We start from the raw sequence: 23,580 nt of genomic DNA on the forward strand, positions 1-23,580 counted from the left end.
GTTGGAGCAGTTTGTTTTTTACCGCTCTTCTCTGCCCTTGCTGTAGAGTGAGTTGCCATAGGAACCCAGGTGTGTGAGCAGGCAGCAGAGTGACAAGCCACTCCACCCAGTTACTCCGTCCACTCCAGTTGTAGACTACTGGTGGAGGCAAGAACACTTCACACAATTTCCCCAGAAATTGTAGCTTTTCTAGTTATCACATAGTTGTTTGGTTCATTTTTAAATCATAATGATAACAGAAATCACCCAAGTTGCCCTGATCAAAAGTTTACATACCATGGAATGGCCTTTGTATAGACACACGAGGTGACACACACTGGTTAAAATGGCAAATAAAGGTTCATTTCCCATATCTGTGACTTTTTAAATTGCAGTTAGTGTCTGTGTATAATAGTCACTGAGTTTGTTAGCTCTTATGTGGAAGCACTGAGCAGGCGAGATACTAAGTCATGGGAAGCAGAACAGAACTGTCAAAAAACCAGCATAACAAGGTAAAGACACTTTATAAAGATGGAAAAGGATATTAAAAGATATCCAAAGCCTTGGATATGCAAATCAGTACTGTTCAATCACTTATTAAGAAGTGGAAAGTTTGAGGATCACTTGATACTAAGCCAAGGTCAGGTAGACCAAGAAAAATTGCAGCCACAACTGTCAGAAGCATTATTTGGGATACAAAGAAAAACCCACAAGCAACCTCAAATACAGGCTGCTCTTGGAAAAGATGGTGTGTTTGATGGAGCACAATATGACAATACTTGAAAAAATTAGGTGCATGGTCAAGTTGCCAGAAAGAAGCCTTTACTGCGGCAATGCGACAAAAAAGGTTAGTGACCCATGTCAAGGTGTTGTCAGGCATATTGTAGTAAACGGTCACTTGATGGCTAACCTGGAAAGTTAACCCAGGCAGATCCCACCCTCTATTCAGCGCTGCTGGCTTTGCTCTGTTATGTTAGTGACAGCGGTGGAGTCAATCTGGCGTCCGGCCCTAGGTTTCACCCCTCTGATATGACAGTCAGTAACACTGCTCTGGGGGGGTTCAGACCACCATGACCCCCCCTTATCTATGCCCCAGCTCTTCAGTAGCTGGTTTCCTGTCTGGGTAAGCCTAGGTGCCCCACTTAAAAACTGGGTTCATGTGTATATTGTAGATATAGTATTATATGCATGTATTATGTTGTATTCATTCATTTTTCAGATGTTCTGCTCTCTGTTTTCTCCTGAAAAAATGGAATAACTGCAAAACATGTTGAGAAGAAGTGGGTAATTTTTATGCTCTAGATTGTACTCTCTGGCGTTTTGTATTCGTTTTCAGTAACATTAGTCCCGTTATGAAAGAATTATGAAAATTGTGTGGGCATATTATTGGTACATGTTTGTAAATGCTTGTATTTTAACATTGTAATAAAGTACTTTCGGCCTCAACCAAAAAATGTCCTTTGTATAACAGGCTTTGGACGTAGGTGCCCTTACATTTCAAAGTATATATATTTTTGCACATGTTTCTATGATCTCTTGTATCCTATCTGCAGCCTTTAACCATGTCCTGTTTCATGTCCACAATCTCTAACTATTTCTTGTATCGTGTCCACATTCACTAACCGTCTTCTGTATCATGTCCATAATCTCTGACCATCTCTTGTATCATGTCCACAGTTTTCGAATATCTCTTGTATCATGTCTGCAATCTCTGACCAATTCTTGTATGATGTCTGCAATCTCTGAAGAGGAGCCTGGAGAGGAGTCAAGAGCGAGAACGTTGCTAGCACAGGGGTCACAGGAGGAGTCAGATATATGTTGACTGTGGAGAGAATATCCAATGGAACCAGAGAACCAGAGCTGCCAAGCTGGAGTCCGGAGAGGATCATCTCACTGAACCCTACTTTGAGCATCTGAGAGGAGGTCATTGACAGTGCTACCAGTCCAGTCTGAGGGGGGTCACTGATGTAAGGAGGGACTGAATTGAGTTAGGTAAGGGGTAGGGATGCACCAAAATTTCGGTGGCCGAAACGTTTCAGCCGAAAACACTCCTTTCGGCTGTTGGCCGAAATGAAAAATAAGCACCGATACAGGTGCCGAAAAAACCCTGCCTCTCGCCGCCGCCCGCTGCCGCTCGGTAGTTCTCAGCCTTACCTGAGAAACCATCGATCTCAGCGCTGGGCATAGAGATGAGTGAAGGAGAAATGGCTGCCACGCATCTCTATGCCCTTGGAGGTCCGCAGCGATGTCACTTCCCTTTCCAGCCATTTTTTTTTTTCTAAGGCACTAGATCAATGCTTTTTTTTTATCGAATGCTTTACATTGCAGAGGAGAGATGTGGAGTCTTATTGACCCCCATTAAATTAATTTTAAAAAAAAGTTTAAAGTGCCCCCATCCCCCGTGCTTACATGTAGTGGTGAACGCATACATAGGCCATGCCCACGTATGTAAATGGTGTTCAAACCACACATGTGAGGTATTGCCACTTACGTCAGAGCAAGAGCAATAATACTCACACCAGACCTCCTCTGTAACTTTACACTGCTAACCTGTACAAATTTTTAAAGCATCACCCATCAAGATTTTTAAGTACTGCAGTTTCACACCATTCCACGAGCGTGCACAATTTTAAAGCGTGACATGTTGGGTATCTAGTTACTTGCCATAACATCCTCTTTCTTATTTTACAAGAAATTGGGGCATATATTGGGTTTTTTTTTTGAATTTTTTTTTTAACCAAAGTGTATTTTAAAAATATATATATATATTCATATTTAAAAACTGCGCATTTCGGTTTTCGGCCAAGTGCATTATGAAGTTTTGGTTTCGGCACCAGAATTTTAATTTTGGTGAACCACTAGTAAGGGGTGCACTGATATACAGGTTCCCTGTTATATCAATAACCCCCCCCCCCCGCACCTTAATTAATTAGTTCTGTGGAAATTGGTCTATTGCAGCAGTTTTTACTGGAACGGGTGGTGAGGGGAAACCATCACACGAGGACACCTGTCATACTGAAAACTGCAGCAAGCTCTTTGAACACATTTTTTTTTAACCAAGCATTAGCATTACTGTCTCTTTGGTAACTGATATGTCAGTTTTTAATGTTGTCTCTGTGCTCCTGCTGGGGAGAAATACCCTCCATTTGCCCTGTTCACTTTTCCACCAAGTTCAGAACAGAAATTGAGGGGATTTTTGCTCTCTTCATCCTGGGATTTCCCTTCTATTTCTGTGGTGATGGCTAATTGGCTATGGGACTGAAATTGAAGGAAAATCTCTCCAGATGGATGAAGGTGACAACACTGCTGTGTTATATCAACCTGACCTTCATGGAAATGGAAAAATATGTTTTTTTCACTTTTCATATAACTTAAACAGATTGCTAATTGCACTAGCTATATGTTTATAGCTTAAATATTGATATTTGCACTGTTGTTCACTGCAAATTGACATTTTATGTACTTTTGTGAAGTAGGAAGATTCCAATGTTACAAACAACCTTTTCATTGGGGTGCAACCTATATGCTAGAGATGGTTTGCACCTAAATGTAAGGGGGTCTGCTGTGCTGGGGGAGAGGCTTATGGGAAGGCTGGAGGAGTATATAAACTAGGATCGAGGGGGGAGGGAGAATTGGATTAGAATGGGGTAGACAGATCAGGCAGGGGTCAGTCCTTATTGGTGGGTGGAATGTTGAAAGATGAGGGGAGGGCTATGGCAGATGATAAGAAGGTTCCCATGTTGCAAACAACCATTGGAACTGGTACCATTTGTAGAAAAATAAAAAACATGCAACATACGCGTGCAAAAGGTTTAAAAGAATTAAAGTATTTGTTCACCAATGCCAGAAGTCTGCCAAGCAAAATAGGTGAGTTGGAAGCAGGGCTGCTGTTAGCAATCATGGGGCTCCATACAGCCTACCTGATGGGGCCCCAAAACCCCAACCCTGCCCCACCCCCCTTACCCCGCCTACCCACCTAAAAAAATATGCAGCTTTGTCTTTAAGGATAGTTATTTTCCCCAGCCTGTTATAGGCAGGCCATACATGATGCAAATTTTGCAAAAATCGATCAATTCCCCCATCAACATCTATGGCTGGCTTAAGGATGCATCTGACTGTCCTATCTTCAGCCCTGACTCACACCACTGTGGCTTTGAAATTGTGCTACTTCAGTGTGATTTCAAAGCCACAGATCAGAGAGATTTGTACCTAGGATTTTACTGCGGCTTGCGACTCCATTTACCAGTCAATGCAAGTCGCAATGAAATCGGAAAAAATTAGTGCAGGAACCTTTTTCAAAGTCGCTGTGACATGAGTCGCAGTGATTTGAACGGTTCCAGTGTAAACCAGGGCTCATCAATCATCACGATTATCATGATAATCATAGTACAGGTGCTGTGGCTCAAAGCACCTGTACTGTGTGACTATCATCATGACAATGATGATCTCATTTGGCTGCTCCCTGCTGTATAATTGAACATAGTCTAGGCAATGGTCAGGGCACAGGGAAAGGTGTGTATTGTGTCATGTAATTACTGTACCGTTCCTGTGACTTCTGCTGCTGCTGGGTCCGCAGGTGCCCGAAAAAGAAATAAAAGTCCCCCTTGTCTCCCAACCCTCAGGATGAACTGATGGAGCCCCCTCAGCCCAGGAATAATGTTACCACCACCCGGGAGCCATGTACACAGGGGAACAGTGTGTATGCACTGACTGTACATGTGATCCTACATGAAGCCTGAAGCTGCTGTCTGGGCCCCCCTTTTCTGTGGCAGAGCCCAGGCCCCCTACAGGAGGCCCGGTGGTACCCCCTTATCAGCAGCCCTGGCTGTAAGCTTTGGTACATGAAGAGAACTATGATTTGATTGGTATTGCTGAATCCTGGCTTCATTCTTTACATGACTGGGCCATTAATATTCCTGACGATGTTCTCTTTCGGGGAGAGATGGTAAAAAGGAAAGGTGGTGGTGTCTGTCTCTATGTGCGAAGTGATCTCAGAGCGAGTGTGAAAGAGGACCTAGTTGATGGAGAGTGTGATGAGGCTGAAGCATCATGGGTGGAACTGCATATGGGGGTGTGTACTACAAAGGTAATCATTGGAGTTTGTTATAGGCCTCCCAATGTTAATGAGGAGGTGGAGACTCAGCTCCTTGCACAGATTGAAAGGGCTGCAAGGGCTGGGACAGTGATAATAATGGGGGATTTTAACTACCAGGAAATTGACTGGAGTAATGGTACTGCAGGAACAGTAAAAGGGCAAACATTTATCATCCTACTACAGGACAATTTTATGGTACAATTCATAGAAGCCCCAACTTGGAATGGTGCTCTGCTGGACCTGGTAATCTCAAACCATGCAGAGCTTATTACTAATGTCCATATAAAAGAACATCTGGGCAGCAGTGACTATAACATGATTTCATTTATTGTTAGGATGTGGTGAGTGAGTGACAAGATAATAAATTGCACCACATCCCTGGAATTTGAAAACGTTGAACTAGATAGTGTGGGATTTTCAGGGTGCAAATTTACAATGATAAACACATTTAAAAACCACAATAAATTTTATTTAATCTTACAAAAAAAAGGGAAAAGAAGAAGAGTAAATAATTACAATACTGTAAAAAACAAAAATTGAAGCTTGGCTGTATTGTTGCAGTAATTCCCTACATGTTTCACCCAACAAGGGCTTCTTCAGGTGTGAGAGAGAGAGAAAAGCTTCAACCACGATACAGTCTACAATATATCAAAAAGAATATACATAAACAACGGAGTTATGACATACATCCACACAATGAACATAATAATCAAAAGTATAAAAGAACACGCCGGGTCACCCTAGATGTCAGGTTCACGGAGCTACTACCGCATATGAAAATGCACTATCAAAGAACTTAGTTGGCCTATGCATCCGTGCAATTGTAGAGGATATAATAGGGATCAAATATCCATCCAAACATAGGTATAAATAAGCGAAAATTAATAATTACATTTCTACCAGATGGGGCAAAAAAAGAATCAGATAGAGGGAGAGAGAACACCAGGTGTGATGTCAAGTCATTGAAATAATTAAAAAATAAATGAAAAATGAATTTACCTTTAAATTATCACAATTCAGGCAATAGAGGAAGCAAAAAAACAGTTTTTGACTCAAATTGTTAATATACAATTCAGCCACTAGATGTCAGGAGAGGTCACAAGTTCATAGAATATTAGCTGTAAAAATCAAACAGTACTCGAAACAATGCAGTGTACAGAATCACCCAGGTGACTGAGCAGTCACCATTTTCCTGAAGCCCTCCCCTCAACACAAGTCTCTCAAATTACCTCCAGGGGGTCTCAAAACGTCTCAAGAGATCCTACATGTGCACAGTTGATTAGCCAAAGTACCATATCTTTATTCCCGCCATAATTTATACCTTCCACGCCGGCCGACTTGTGACGTCACAGGCCGGGTGCAGAAGTCAGACATACAACTGTGCATGCGTGAGGTCTCTATTGCGCATGCACAAACTGAAGCCGACAAAAACACAGCCAGATCTCTTAATAGGAGCAACACCTAAGCAGGACAGCTGAAGAAAAGAAATACAAACAAAAAAAACAAATCCATTTATACCATGTAAGGAAGACATCCAATCATTTCTATATAAGCCTGTTTTGGTCCAATCCAAACAAAAAATAATTAAGCCTAAAAGACAACAATTCCAAATCTAAGTAAAAGGGGTCCGGAATTATGGTTTGCAAGTTGTGTTTAGGCAAGCACATCGGAAAAGGAATCTTCAGGTGCAGCTACGCCCTGGGCGTCCGTACAATTGCACCTAGGGACGCATTATGGCATAAGTTACAAACACTAGAGATTGTAAGTAACATCCGAGTGAGCAAGGTGGGTTCCTAAATCAGAATAATTTTCTAGCAAATAATAGCATTTATTCTTTAATTTTATTACAATAGATAAAAAATGTACAGACTAAGCAAAATATTATAGCATTTATGTTTATCATTTCATAAGCATAGTATTAAAATATAACAACTTTTTTTAATCGGTCCTTACTGTGGGGTGATGGATAGGCAGGATAAAAGAAATTGTAAAATCACAAAAAACATGTTCATTGTGTGGATGTATGTCATAACTCCGTTGTTTATGTATATTCTTTTTGATATATTGTAGACTGTATTGCGATTGAAGATTTTCTCTCTCTCCCCTGAAGAAGCCCTTGTTCGGCGAAACATGTAGGGAATTACTGCAACAATACAGCCAAGCTTCAATTTTTGTTTTTACAGTATTGTAATTATTTTCTCTTTTTCTTTCCCCTTTTTTTGTAAGATTAAATAAAATTTATTGTGGTTTTTAAATGTGTTTATCATTGTAAATTTGCACCCTGAAAATCCCACACTATCTAGTTCAACATTTTCATGATTTCATTTATTGTTAGCTGTAAACAACAAGCATATATGGGAAAATAAAAACACTCAACTTTAAGAAAGCTAATTTTTCCAAGGCTAAGAGCTGCTCTCCAAGAATTAGACTGGGAGGGAATATTAGCATCGATGAACACAACACAGACATGGGAGTTCTTCAAAAAGACTGCATGTGAACAGACTGCAAAATATATTCCCATGAGCAACAAGTTTAAAAGGCTAAAAATCAAACCTATGTAACTTACGGCCAAAGTTAAAAAAGCAATAAATAATAAGAAAAGAGCTTTTATGAAATGTTAAAATGAAGGAACGCTATCATCGTTTAAACATTACAAAGAATATAACAGAATATACAAAAAAGAAAATCAAGGCCGCAAAAAATTGAAAAAAAAAACGACAGATTGCAAAAGATAGCAGGATAAACCCGAAAAATTCTTCAAAATATATTAATAGAAAAAAGGTTCGGTCCGAGCATGTAGGCCCTTTATAAAATAATGAGAGTGGGTGACTGGGGACAAAGAGAAAGCAAATTTATTAAATACCTGCTTAAGCTCTGTGTATACAAAGGAGCATGGGGGAGCTCTTGTCCATAATGGACATGGTATTGACACAGCTCCAGATGATCCACATTGGCTTACAATTGATATGATCCAAAAATATTTAGACAGAATAAAGGTAAATAAAGCACCTGGACTAGATGGCATACACCCACGGGTCCTTAAAGAATTGAGCTCTGTCATTTCAAAGCCATTGTTTCTCATTTTTAGGGACTCTTTAATGACTGACATAGTACCACTGGATTGGCGTAAGGCCAATGTGGTGCCTATATTTAAAAAGGGGACAAAATCTTTAACAAGTAATTATAGACCTGTTAGTTTAACTTCTATAGTTGGGAAGATAATGGAGAGTTTATTAAAAGACCACATAGATGAGTTCTTGCTGGAAAAAAATATTTTAAGCAACAGACAGCATGGATTCATGAAAGACAGAAGTTGTCAAACAAATCTGATTTCTTTTTATGAGGAGGTAAGCAAAACCTTGTACAGAGGGGTGGCTGTGGTATACAGTACTTGGATTTTGCAGAAGCATTTTACACAGTTCCCCACACACTACCCAGACCCAGTGGTCAGAAAGGTGGTGGGGTTGGTTTGCTTCTATCCCCACTGAGCACCTTTCAAGTCTTCCCTAACCCTCTCTCTCTATCCTTCTCTTCTTTCGAGACTCACTGCATCCGGCTGTTTTCTCCCATTTCTCTGAGGATCGCAGTGATCTATCGGCCTCCTGGACAGGTGTCCAGCTTTCTGGACAATTTCTCCGCCTGGCTACCCTACTTTCTCTCCTCTGAACTACCCGCTATCATTCTTGGAGATTTTAACATCCCTATTAATGTCAACAACCCGGCAACATCCCAACTCTTCAACATAACCTCATCTTTTGCATTAGCACAGTGTATACAGTCCTCCACTCACTTTAATGGGAATACATTAGACCTTGTTTTCTTCCATCTTTGCACTCCCTACAACCTCACAAACACCCCCTTTCCTCTCTCTGATCACAATCTCATCACCTTCACACACCTATCCCTCCAAACGGCAATTACCCGCAGAAACCTTCACAACTTGAACCCTGCTCCTTTCCACTCTGCCACTGACCAACTCTATGACAGAATCTCTCCCCTGTCCTGCCCTGACCTGGCCACTGCTGTCTACAACAGTTTGCTTTCATCCGCATTAGACTCGGTTGCTCCTCTAACAACACAAAGCATCAGGCCCCGACCATTACAACCTTGGCAGACTGACCACACCAAAAATCTTAAACGACATAGTCATGCGCTGGAGCGATTGTGGTGTAAATCCAAATCCCACCAAGCATTCACCCGATATAAATCTGCTTTCTTAACATACAATTCCTCCCTTCATGCTGCCAAACAAGCCTACTTTGTCACTCTTATTAATACCTTCTCATCCAGTCCTCGTCGTCTCTTCTCTACTTTTAACTCTCTACTTTCTCCACCTCCACCCAGTACCTCACTCACTGCTCACGAGATTGCAAATCATTTCAAAAACAAGATTGACGCAATTTATAGGGGCATCGCCACTGCACAGACATCCATCCCACTTAGCATACGTTATACTAAACCTCCCTCAACACTTTCCTCTTTTGACCTCACTACTACCGAAGAGGTCACTAAGGTTTTCTCAGAAGCCCGTCTCACTACCTGCCCCCTGGATCCTGTCCCCTCACAACTACTACAGTTACCCTCTTCTTCCATCCAATGCTCCCTCACTCACATCTTCAATCTCTTCCTCTCTAACGGTGCCTTCCCCTCCCCTCTAAAGCATGTGACTGTCACTCCCATACTTAAAAAGCCCTTCCTGGACCCCACCAACCTGAACAACTTAAGACCCATCTCCCTGCTGCCATTTACCTCTAAACTCCTAGAACGCTTAGTCTACAATCACCTGAGCTCCCACCTCACCGACAACAACCTTCTTGACCCTTTACAGTCTGGCTTTCGCTCTCTACACTCCACTGAAACTGCTTTACTAAAACTCACTAATGATCTACTAACTGCTAAAACCAATGGCCACTACTCCGTACTCTTACTACTTGACGTCTCAGAGGCTTTTGATACAGTTGACCATCCCCTCCTCCTCAAAAAACTCCACTCTCTTGGCCTCAGAGACTCTGCTCTCTCCTGGTTCTCCTACCTATCGCAGGGCTCCTTCAGTGTTACCTATAACGCTGCCTCCTCCTCTTCACTCCCTCTTTCTGTAGGGGTCCCTCAAGGTTCTGTCCTTGGACCTCTTCTCTTTTCCATCTACACCTCCTCCCTTGGTCACTTGATAAACTCCCATGACTTTAAGTACCATCTCTATGCTGATGACACACAAATCTATCTTTCTACTCCTCACCTCACCCCTTCAGTCTCCACTCGCATTACTAACCTACTAAGTGACATATCGGCATGGATGTCACTCCACATCCTCAAACTCAATCTTTCCAAAACTGAGCTCTTAGTATTCCCCCCAGCCCGTGCCCCCTCCCCTGACTTCTCCATCAAGATCAATAACACAGTCATCAGTTCCTCCCCTCATGCCAGGGTACTAGGTGTAATCCTAGACTCCCATCTGTCCTTTCAGCCCCAAATCCAATCGCTGTCCAAATCATGTAGACTTCACCTCCGCAACATCTCCAAGATACGACCATTCCTAACCTCGGAAACTACTAAGCAACTTATTCACTCCCTTGTTATATCTCTCCTTGACTATTGTAACTCCCTCCTCATTGGCCGACCTCTTCGCAGGCTATCCCCTCTTCAGTCTATCATGAATGCTGATGCCAGACTCATCCACCTAACTAACCATTCTGTATCTGCCACCCCTATCTGCTGTGGTGGTTTATGTAAGGATTTATTCTATTTATGAAGGGCGGTGTCCATTTCCCTTAGATGAAATGTTACAGTGCCTCCAGCCGTTAAAATACGGCAAATATTTAGTGAACCAATAATTTGGACACCTTGATAATTTGATCACCACTTATTATTATACCTTGAATTCTTTTAGCCAGTGTGATTTCGTACCATACACACAAAATTTGCCTTATAATAGATAAATATATAAATTTATTTATGTACAAAAATTATATATATATTAACACAAAACGCAAAAGACTGGTGATGAATGAATACTGGTACACACGATCAAAGATATACTATACCAATATCATACACAATACAATATTTCTAAATAATGATAAACAAGATAACAATTTTTCTAGATGATAATGATTAAAAATTAAATTTAATAATAACTGATAATTTAGAGTATCTCAGAGGTTATTTTCTCTCATAACGTGGCCATAGGAATGGGAGAAGATATTCCCTGATAAATTATACTCTAACTACTAATATTTAATAATTTATGAAATATGTAAATTTGCAATATGACACCAACAATATCTAACAGTAATACAGGATCTCTTTATATATATGTGAATACCCACTGCAGTTGTTATCACTCTAAGGTAATTCTTATCACTCTAAACACATAGGAAATATGCAATACAATATTAAATATAGACAGTCTCACCACACCCAGAACTTGGACTATGACACCTTCCCAGTGGATTCAGCTGGCAATGGAAACGCCTTCAGAATAATGGCCACAGGGCAAGTGATAGATAGGCAGTGTTGGAAAATGTAGGATGGGAGAAATTTAGAGAGTGTAGAAGTTTAGTAAAAAGTTTTTAAAAGTTTGAAAGGATGAAAGAGTGGTTATTCAGCAGGGATGGATTTCAGCCTCGTCTGATTTCTTCAGCTTGTTTTTCTTTGGCTCCAGTGAGATTTTTCAGTGAGTCTTTCAGTCAGTCTTTTTTTTTAGTGAGGTTTTTTTTTCAGGTTTTTTTTCTAAATCAGGTGCATGGCTTTTTATACCATCTAAACTATTGTTCTAAAAGACCCTCCCAACAGGCTTTTGATTGGCCGGTCGAGAAGTGTATGTACCTAAGCTATCTCTCACCTGTCCGCGAGGTGACAGTCAGGTACCATAGAACAATTTGAGTATTGATGATGACTCACACCTCGGGTGGAATTCAAGGTGATTTCAGGTATTAAATATACGTCTCATCCAGATATATATATTTGATTATACCTATAATGTCCTGGATAGGAACTATAGAAGATATATGTGTATTCAGTTATTCATTTCCCTGAGATACAAACTTGTGTGAAAGCATTTGTTTTCTGATAAAACATACAACTGATACTAATTCACAATATATCTTACTTTTCATCATTTCATACTCAATTTAGTGATATACAATCCCCATTGCTGAATGTATTTTTGTTTCAGAAAGAGTAGGAATAATGTCTCTTTTTGTTAATGTCTTTGTGGGTAAAATATAAGTTCCAAGCTTTAACTTTTAGTCTTAAGAATGACACAATACTGATGTTTACGTCCATTGTAAAGATAATAGGGCAACAACCAGTTGTCCTTGTAGTTTGAAAAAAAACAGTTTGAAAAGACTGTTGACTCATCACTCTTTTCAAGGCATTGTTTACTCTTCTCAGACTTGCAAGTATGGTCTCATATATTGTTAACTGTCGGTGTGGTGACTCAATGTTTAGAGGTCCAACGTCTTATTTGACTGTCTGATTAACTTTTGTAGATGCACTTTCCCCAACCCCAATGGATAAATAGCATTTGTTGAGAATATACATTTTAACTAGTCTCATAGTCGCCAACTTAAACTTCTCAGGATTGTCTATCTTGGGCCACCTGTAGATAGTCAAACAGTCTATTGTCTCTGGAAAGAGCTCCTTCCACCCATTGTCTGCATGTAACTTCATTAGAGGGTCCTTCGAATTTCGACCAAAAAGAGTTAACCCTTAACAGATGGCTAGGCTGGTTGGCTGTTGAAATAAAGTTATGTTTTTGATAAATAACTTCAAAAGGCACTACACTGCCTATCCCTCCACTGCCTTCCAGTTGCCCAACAAATAAAATTCAAAGCACTAACAATAACGTATAAAGCCATTTATAACTCTGCCCCAAATTACATCACCAATCTTGTCTCTAAATATCACCCAAACTGTACTCTCCGCTCCTCACAAGACCTCCTACTCTCTAGCTCCCTTGTCTCCTCCTCCCATGCTCGTCTCCAGGACTTCTCCAGAGCTTTCCCCATCCTCTGGAACTCTCTACCCCAATTTATCAGACTATCACCTTCTCTGCTCACTTTTAGGCGAGCTCTGAAAACCTATCTCTTCAGGGAAGCCTATCCTGCCCTCAGCTAATACTGGAATCTTCTACTCTTCCAACCAGTCCATCCCCCACAGTTACTACCTTTTGCACCACTAGCCCCTCCCTCCTAGATTGTAAGCTCCAAGGAGCAGGGCCCTAAAATCGCTCTTGTATTGAACTGTATTGTTACTGTATTGTCTCCCGTTATATTGTAAAGCGCTGAGCAAACTGTTGGCGCTATATAAATCCTGTATAATAATATAATAATAATATGGCTAATGTGTAAGGTAAAGTCTACAGGCTTGGAAAAATCTGTATCTAAATGGATAGAAAACTGGCTAAAAGATCGTATTCAGAGAGTAGCTGTTAATTATTATTATTATTATTATTATACAGTATTTATATAGCGCCAAAAAGGTTTGCTCAGCGCTGTACATTATAGTGGGGGACAGAACATGAGACAATACAGCAACAAACAATACACGAGGGGTTCGAGGGCCCTGCTCTTTCGAGCTTGCAATCTAGGAGGGAGGGGATAGTGGCACAGGAGGAAGTGGCTGTGGGGGATGGAGTGGTAGGAGGAGTGGAGGAGATCGGCAGTTAGGTGAGAGTGGGGTAGGCTTCCCTGAGGAGATGGGTTTTCAGGGTGCGCCTAAAGGTGAGGAGGGAAGGTGACAGTCTGATGGATTGGGGTAGTGAGTTCCAGAGGATAGGGGAGTCCTGCAGTTGGGCGTGGGAGGTGGAGACCAGGGAGCTAGAAAGTAGGAGGTCTTGTGAGGAGCAAAGATTACGGGTTGGGTGGTATTTGGGTATCAAGTCGGTGAGGTAGTTTGGGGCAGCGCTGTGAATGGCTTTGTATGTCAGTGTTAGTAGTTTGAATTTGATGCGTTGGGCTATCGGGAGCCAATGGAGAGAATGACAGAGGGGGGTAGCAGAAGAGGAGCGGTTGGTAAGGTGGATGAGTCTGTCTGCTGAGTTCAGGATAGACTGAAGCAGGGATAGTCTGTGATGAGGTAGGCCGGTGAGGAGGGAGTTGCAGTAGTCCAGACGTGAGATAATAAGGGAGTAAACGAGTTGTTTAGTAGTGTCTGGGGTTAGGAACGTATGTATTTTGGAGATGTTGCGGAGGTGGAGCCTGCATGAGCTTGCTAATGATTGGACATGGGGTTGGAAGGACAGGTTTGAATCTAGAGTGACACCTAGGACTTTGGCTTGCGGGGTGGGACTGATGGTGGCATTGTTGGTCGTTATGGAGAGGGTGGGGGGGGGCGCGGGCTGGGGGGAAAATTAGGAGCTCGGTTTTGGAAAGGTTCTGTATGAGGAAGTGCAGCGACATCCAGTCTGATATGTCATTCAGCAGGTGGGTGATACGGGTGGAGACTGAAGGGGTGAGTTGAGGGGTGGAGAGGTAAGTTTGCATGTCATCGGCGTAGAGGTGATAGTTAAAGCCATGGGAGTGTATCAGTTTGCCGAGGAAGGAGGTGTAGATGGAGAAGAGAAGGGGCCCGAGGACAGAGCCTTGGGGGACCCCAACAGAGAGGGGGAGAGAGGGGGAGGTGGTAGCGTTATAGGTAATGCTGAAGGAGCATTGGGAGAGATAGGAGGAGAGCCAGGAGAGAGTGGAGTCTCTGATGCCGAGGGAGTGTAGTTTATCAAGGAGGAGGGGGTGGTCAACTGTGTCGAAGGCCGCGGAAAGGTCAAGGAGTAAGAGGACTGAGTAGTGGCCATTAGCTTTGGCGGTTAGCAGGTCATTAGTGATTTTGAGTAGGGCGGTTTCGGTGGAGTGTATGGGACGGAAGCCAGACTGTAGTGGATCAAGGAGGTTGTTGTCAGTGAGGTGGGCGCTTAGGCGATTGTAGACTAAGCGCTCAAGGAGCTTGGATGTGAATGGCAGCAGGGAGATGGGTCTAAGGTTGTTCAGGTCAGTGGGGTCCAGGGAGGGTTTTTTGAGTATGGGAGTGATGTGTGCGTGCTTTAGGGAGAAGGGGAATGCGCCAGTAGAAAGGGAGAGATACTCTGAATGGTCTAGCTTTGTTAGTGGTGTACCCCAAGGTTCAGTGATGGGACCCTTACTTTTTAATATAATTATAAACAATATAGGGTCTGGGATTAAAAATACCATTTCAGTCTTTGCAGATGACACCAAGCTGTGCAGAGGAATAACGTCCTTACAGGATGTCTCCAATTTACAAGCTGACCTCAATGCACTGTTTAATTGAGCAGCTATGTGGCAAATGAGGTTTAATGTTGATAAATGTAGGTTAGCACTTGGGGACTAAGAATATGCATGCATCATACATACTAGGGGGCGGTACAACTGTGGGAATCAATGGTGGAGAAGGTTCTGGGAGTTCTGGTAGATCACAAGCTTAATAATGGATGCAATGCCAAGCTGCGGTTTCTAAAGCGACCAAATCCTCGCTTGTATTAAAAGAGGTATAGGCTCCAGAGAGAGATATCATATTACCCCTGTACACATCATTAGTAAGACCTCATCTGGAATATGCAGTTCAATTTTGGGCACCAATTCACAAAAAGAACATTGGGGAACTGAAGAAAGTACAGAGAAGGGCAACTAAACTGATAAAAGGCATGGGGGAGCTCAGCTATGAGGAAATATTAGAGGAACTGAATTTATTCTCTCTAGAGAAGAGGAGATTAGGGGCGATATGATCAACATGTATAAATACATCAGTGGTTCATATAGTGAACTGGGTGTAGAGCTATTCCCCCTGAGGTCATCACAGAGGACAAGGAGGAACTCTTTATGTCTGGAGGAAAAGAAATTTAATCTCCAAACACAGAAAAGTTTCTTCACAGTGAGAGCTGTGAAAAGGTGGAATAGACTCCCTCAAGAGTTGGTTCTGGCCAGCTCGGTGGATTTCTTTAAAAAAAAGCCTGGATTCTTTCCTAGATACACAGAATATAACTGGATACTAACAGTTATAGGTAAAGTTGATCCAGGGAATATCCGATTGCCTCTCGGGGGATCAGGAAGCAACTTTTTTCCCTGCAGGAGCAAAATTCGATCATGCTTTGCTGAGTTTTTTGCTTTCCTCTGGATCAACTGTGGGTATAGGATTTTAACTTTTTTTTTAATGGTTAACTGGATGGACTTTTGTCTTTTTTCAGCCAGACTAACAATGTAACTATGTAAATAAAGTCTTGTAATCAGGTAGGTGATCCCCAATGCAGCGGGGTAACTTTCACTACTTTGGCCACTAATGCAGGGGAAAGGAACCAATAGGCTGCAGATTTAATTTTATTTTTATCCCTCTTCCACACAGAAATGGGGTCTTCTGTTGTACAGATGACATGTTTTACTAAGTTATCCAAGTAATGAATTATTTGATTGCATTTCAGATGATGAAGAGCAAGGATTTGTGAGTCGCACTTGAGGTAGAATCAGTGAAGGAGAAAATGGAAAGAGACAGAACGCAAAATGAACAAAGCTCTCCCTTATTTGGTCTACATTGTCACTGAGGTGAGTGTCATATTTTTTTCTTTTTAAGGGTTTATTAAAGGAGTAAAGCTCGTTTGGCTCTACTTCTCCTGGGAATCACAGTAGTGCAGTTCGTTCAGCACTCCTATGACCCATTTTCTGAAACCCCGTCAGCTGACATCACTCAGCTGGTCCAGGTTCAGGAAAGATCTTGACTTTAACCACTTGCCCTCCTGAGGATCCCCCCTTCATCCTGACCAGGCAATTTTTTGTGTTGCGGCGCTGCGTTACTTTAACTGACAATTGCACAGTCACACAACGCTGCACCCAAATGAAATTTATGTCCTTTTGTTCCCCACAAATTGAGCTTTCTTTCAGTGGTATTTGATCGCCTGTGCATTTTTGATCGACAATTTTGAAAAAAAAACAATATTTTTGACTTTTTGCTATTAAACATGTCCAGTAAAAATTTTTAAAAAATCAAATTTCATCAAATTTAGGCCAAAATATTTTCTGCTACATTTCTTTGTTGAAAATAACTCGAATCAGTGTTTATTATTTAGTCTGTAGGAAAGTTATAGAAACCACAAACTATCGTATATACAGTTCCTTGAAAAAGTATTCATACCCCTTGAAATTGTCCACATTTTGTCATGTTACAACCAAAAACATAAATGTATTTTATTGGGATTTTATGTGATAGACCAACACAAAGTGGCAAATAATTGTGAAGTGGAAGGAATGATAAATGGTTTTCAAAATTTTTACAAATAAATATCTGAAAAGTGTGGTGTGCATTAGTATTCAGACTCTTTACTCTGATACCCCTAAGTAAGATCTAGTGGGACTAACTACCTTAAGAAATCATCTAATCAGTCCATCTATGTGTAATTTAATCTCAGTATAAATACAGCTGTTTTGTGAAGCCCTCAGAGGTTTGTTAGAGAACATTAGTGAACAAACAGCATCATGAAGGCGAAGGAACACACCAGACAGGTCAGGGATGAAGTTGTGGAGAGGTGTAATGCAGGGTTAGGTTATAAAAAAGCATCCCAAGCTTTGAACATCTCATGGAGCACTGTTCAATCCATCATCTGAAAATGGAGAGTATGGAACAACTGCACACCTACCGAGACATGGCCGTCCACGTAAACTGACAGGCCGGGCAAGGAGAGCATTAATCAGAAAAGCAACCAAGAGGAGAATCTGTCCACAGGACAACTAATAGTCATGCACTCCACAAATCTGGCCTTTATGAAAGAGTGGCAAGAAGAAAGCCATTGTTGAAAGAAAGCCATAAGAAGTCCAGTTTGCAAACACGTCGAAGAAATTGCTCTGGTCAGATGAGATCAAAATTGAACTTTTTGGCCTAAAAGCAAAACGCTATGTGTGGTAGAAAACTACCATTGCACATCACATCACCCTGAACACACCATCCCCACCGTGAAACATGGTGGTGGCAGCATCATGTTGTGGGGATGCTTTTCTTCAGCAAAAACAGGGAAGCTGGTCAGAGTTGAAGGAAAGATGGATGGAGCCAAATACAGGGCAATCTTAAAAGAAAACCTGTTAGAGTCTTCAAAAGACTTGAGTCTGGGGTGCAGGGTCACCTTCCAGCAGGACAACGACTCTAAACATACAGTCAGAGCTACAATGGAATGGTTTAGACCAAAGCATATTCATGTGTTAGAATGGCCCAGTCAAAGTCCAGACCTAAATCCAATTGAGAATCTGTGGAAAGACTTGAAAATTGATGTTCACAGACACTCTCCATACAATCTGACAGAGCTTGAGCTATTTTGCACAGAAGAATGGGCAAAAATTTCACTCTCTAGATATGCAAACCTGGTAGAGACATCCCCAAAAAGACTTGCAGCTGTAATTGCAGCGAAAGGTGGTTCTACAAAGTATTGATTCCGGGGGGCTGAATATAAATGCACGGCACACTTTTCACATATTTATTTGTAAAAAAATTTGAAAACCATTTCTCATTTTCCTTCCACTTCACAATTATGTGCCACTTTGTGTTGATCTATTACATAAAACCCTGATAAAATACATTTACGTTTTTGGTTGTAACATGACAAAATGTGGACAATTTCAAGGGGTATGAATACTTTTTTAAGGCACTGTATCTGAAAATCAATAATTCCTGATGTACTAATAGCCTGCCTCATTCTTAAGGCCCTAACATGCCAGGACAGTACAAATATCCCCCAAATGACCCCTTTTTGGAAAGTAGACAGTTCAAGGTATTTAGTAAGAGGCATGGCGAGTTTTTTGAAGTTGTAATTTTTTTGTCCTGATATTTTTAAAAATGAAGAATCAGGACAGTACAGCATCATCATATAACTGGTGTGGTGGTGATCAGGAAAACTGGTGACAGTACAAAAAAAATTGTTTTTCATTAATTCAGTTTTCATCTTTTTTTTTCTTATTTATTTTATTACGATTTTTAACACACTGTGACCAGAGCAAATACTCAAATATATAAAAAATACAACCAATTTTAGTAGTTTCACAATAAATAAAACTAAACTTATAAAATATGTCTCTCTGCTGTTGTTATTTCATATAGATACAAATACACCATCAATTATAGTACATAGGGAAAACTTGAAATGTAGAATTTGTCATACGAGATCCTGAGTGTTTCAGAGTCATAAAACTCCTTCTTTGGGGTATTTCTGCATAAACAGTGATGTAATCTATGAAACTGAAATTGCAATTTTATAATATATAGAATATCAATATATATGTACACGATGCATTAAAATCAATGTATCCACATAAGAATGCAATACTCACACTATAGTGAGTGAAGAGTTAAAAACAGTCACTGGGGCCGCCTAAGTGACAGGTACATAAGGAAGGCTGCATTAATATCATATGACTGCGAAACACCCACCAACTGCTGTTTATGATAGATGTATGCACAGATAAGTGCAAAAGCATCCATATAAGATGATAAATAGTATTGGGATAGTGGAACAGAAGAAAATTCTCTACAAGAATATACACATATATATACATATATATATATATATATATATATATTTTTTTTTTTTTTTTTTTCTTTTGAAAGTATATTAAAGTAGAGGCATATATTTCAGTGGGGGGCATTAAACAGAGGCACCCAAAACACCAAAACAAATAAGATCGATTACATTTTGGTGAGTATATTGACTTGGTGGATATGTTTGTTTTTGTGACTTGGGAGCCTCTGTGTAATGCCCCCCACTGAAATATATGTCTCTACTTTAATATACTTCTAAAGGAATCTTTTGATATATATATATATATATATATATATATATATATATATATATACATTTTGTTTCTCTTGTAGAAAACTGTCTTCTGTTCCAACATCCAATACTAACTGTCATCTTAGATGGATGCTTTTGGCCCTTATCTGTGCAGACATCTATCATAAAGAGCAATTGGTGGGTGTTTGGCAGTTACTTCCTTTTTACATCTTTTTTTGATTGTATTGACTGACATTAATGCAGCCTCCCTTACGTACCTATCACTTAGACAGACTGTTTGATGAGCCACAGGAAGCTGGGACCCTAAGGGGACACAAGTGGGGAAGTGATGGTCATGTGGTTTGTTTTTATGCTACGGCTGATGTTTCAACCTTATATTCACTCTAGTGTGAGTATTGCATACTTACATATATCTGTATATTGATAGTGTATTTATTCAAAAATTGCAATTTCAGTTCCATAGATTAAACTATCCTTCATGCAGAAATATCCCTGAAGAAGGAGCATTATGACTCTGAAACGCTTGGGGTCTTGCATGACAAATTGTACATTTCAAGTTTTCCTTATGTACTATGGTGGGTCGAAATAATTTTGTCCAGTCCATTTTTGGCATTTTGCATGGAATATGTCAGATTTGGCTTTTTGTTCCTCCATTTTTTTGTCTCGTATCAATACAAACAAAAGAAATAAACATGAGAATGCTTAAACATTTATAATTGCAACAATTTTCTGGGGCAAAGTGGTGCATTGTCTGACAGAAATGTAGGGGTGCTAGTATTTTTGGCCATGACTGCATTTTATAAGTATTGTTTTATTTATTGTGAAACTACACAAAATTGTTTTTTTTACATATTGGCTGTAAAAATCCCAAACAATTGGGGAAAAGTCTCCATAGTCAACTTCTCAATGAAACTAAATTTACATCTGGAATATGGTACACCTTTGGATGAGCTGATTGTGGTGATAGGCACTGATCAACTCACTTGTATGCAGGTACAATGTAAATGTTTTCTGTATTAAAGTGGTTTTATCTGCACTCTCCAGTGTGCTCTGCTTCTGTCATGTATAATTGGCCCTTGGATATATATATACAGAGCTTGACTGGATCCAATGTAGCCCGATACATTTGTAAGATTAGAGATACAGTCTATATAAATATAGCCGGTAACTGACAGGCTCCAAACTGTCACATAGACCTATCAATCCAGGAAAGTCGTTGCATTCCAAAATGTCTCAATCAATATGTTTAATTCATTTCAGGTTTAACAGTTGCACAAGCTTTTCAAGTGTCCCCACTCTTCACCAGGTGCAGGTAAGCTCAACCATTGTTGTGCAGTTGTTACCTGGAATAAATTCAACATATAGAGCAAGAGGTTTGACTTCCCTGAATTGATGTGTGTGTGTATTATACCACCACCACCCGCCTGAACCATAGATACAAGGCAGGATGGATTCATGCTTTCATGTTTTTTACGCCAAATTCTAACCCTACCATTTGAATGTCTCAGCAACCAGTCTGCCCATACTCCTCTGACATCATCAAGGTATTTTCGCTCACACAACTGCCGCTTACTAGATATTTTCACTTTTTCAGACCATTCTCTGTAAATCCTAGAGATTGTTGTGCCTGAAAATCCCAGTATGTCAGCAGTTTCTGAAATACTCAGACCAGCCCATCTGGCACCAACAACCATGCCATGTTCAAGTCACTTAAATCCCTTTTCTACTCCATTCTGATGCTCGGTTTGAACTTCAGCAAGTCGTCTTGACCATGTCTAGATGCCTAAATGTATTGAGTTTCTGCCATGTGATTGGCTGATTAGCAATTTCTGTTACCAAGCAATTGAACAGGTTTACCTAATAAAGTGGCTGTTGAGTGTATAATTAGGCTTAAATAACTAAATGAATCACCTGACAAGAGCTATAGAAGATATATATCTTTATTATTTTCTAAAAAAAAAAAAAACCCTAAACATGATAGAATATGAGACCCTAGAATAAAAATCACTATTAAAGCAGTGTTTTTTTTTTAAGAAACATTTTCCTGTTTTCACACTTAAAATGGAGCTAACCTTACTGTTCCTTCAATGGTCTTGTCTCTCAATGGCATGTCCTCCTAGGTGACTGTCACATACCTGGTCGAGGCCAAGCTGACGAGAGGGCTTTCCCTTACACCTCCTGTCCTGTTTCACCTGGAGTTGATGACAGGTGATAACAGGGCATGGAGGGGCATGGGTGCCTTGCTGGAGATCCTGGCTGGAAGAGATGCCGGACAGCAGGCAGACTGGTGAACTTACAGATACAGAAGGCGCTGTAGCAGGTGCAGAAGAGCAGGCAGTAGTCAAGCTGGTGAGCAGGTGGATGCAGGATCTCAGGTGGGCAGAAGTCGGTAGTAGCCAGGTAGCCGAGGTACAGAATCGAGAACCAGAGCGTACTCCGAGCCAGGCCAGGGAAAGTAAAGTTTAGCAGAGAAGGTATGGGAACAGCTGGCAGGAGGCAGAGTCAGGTCACAAGCCGGAGTCAACAGAGTATCAGGAACAAGCGGAGTCAAACAGATCGGGCCAAACACAGGAGTGAGCACAGAATCAGGTCACAGGCAGTAGGAGCTGACGACCACTCAGCAATCCTCTGGTTTCTACAGCAGCTTTAAATAGGCAAGTGGGTGCCAAACACCCATGCTTACTCATGCTCATGTGCGTGAGTGTAATGACCATGCTAATGTGCTTACGCATGTGCATGAGTTGGGCACGTCCAGTTCTTGTTTTTGAGAGTTGTATTATACACATGCGCATATCTTCACACACGACCATATGATTCCCCTGGCAGTGTTAGTTATCAGCCATCTTCGTTGGCTGGTGCAGGATGAAGTCATTTCTGCACATGCTCAGAAGGCCATCATCCCAGCACACAGTGACCATACGCATGTGCAGCTCAGTTTACATAGCCAGAGAAGACAGCGGGCAGGCAGGTAGCTGTATTTTACTGCAAAAACACTGCATGTCTCTTTAGCAATAAAAAGCCTGCCTGCTCACTGATTATGGCAATGGAAGCTTAGTTCCGCTTTCAGAAAGTTGCATATACTCATTCTCTGGGCTGGGTGGTTATTAAATTATACCGAAGGGGTCTCACGTTAGCACCATCCGGTGCAGTAATTCTAAATAAAGGCTTGTTCATAACATGTCTGTTGAGTTGCATTTTACTGTACACCTCCACACATGTATGATGGCATGAAGTAAAATGCAGCTAAATAAACATGGTGTGAACAAGCCCTAAATGACAAAAATAAAAATCTGGCCTTCTTCATCACTGAAAGTCTGCTAGTCACATTCCTTTTTTCATTTTCTTCTTTTTTTGCCAGACCTGTTTAAAAAAAAAATCCTGACTCCTCCTCCCCTTATAGCCAACCAGTCAAGCTCTCTTTTTTGCAAGATGTTTTTAAAAGTAAAATCCAGCAGCCTCCTCCTCCCCTTATAGCCTGCCAAGCATGCTCCTTTCTCTTTTTTGCAAGATGCTTAAAGAAAAAAAGAAAATCTGGCCTCCTCCTCCTTTTATAGCCGGCCAATCACACTCCTTAAAATGCAGCTAAATGAACATGGTGTGAACAAACCCTAAATGACAAAAATAAAAATCTGGCCTTCCCCATCACTGAAAGTCTGGTAATCTTTTTCTTTTTTTTTTTTTGCCAGATCTGTTTTAGAAAAAAAAAATCAGGCCTTCTCCTTCCCTTATA

At 40.8% G+C, this 23,580-nt stretch overlaps 1 long non-coding RNA gene across 9 annotated transcripts in view; it reads left to right on the forward strand.

Annotated features, from left to right (window-relative positions):
• Positions 1–23,580, forward strand: part of LOC149455897 (uncharacterized) — a 363,195-nt gene that overhangs the window by 121,861 nt on the left and 217,754 nt on the right. For 7 of the 9 annotated variants that reach the window (XR_016314014.1, XR_016314016.1, XR_016314010.1 and 4 more), the window contains one exon: positions 16,503–16,623. The exons of 1 other annotated variant lie outside the window; for it this stretch is intronic. This is a non-coding gene — a long non-coding RNA (uncharacterized LOC149455897). Of the gene's footprint in view, positions 1–1,138; positions 1,972–16,502; positions 16,624–23,580 lie in introns of those variants that run through there. One more of the 9 variants, XR_016314017.1, reaches the window with a different exon arrangement.

Source organism: Staurois parvus, unplaced genomic scaffold (assembly GCF_062004578.1).
Source record: "Staurois parvus isolate SC_StPar_1 unplaced genomic scaffold, SC_StPar_1.0 ptg000385l, whole genome shotgun sequence".
NCBI lineage: Eukaryota > Metazoa > Chordata > Amphibia > Anura > Ranidae > Staurois > Staurois parvus.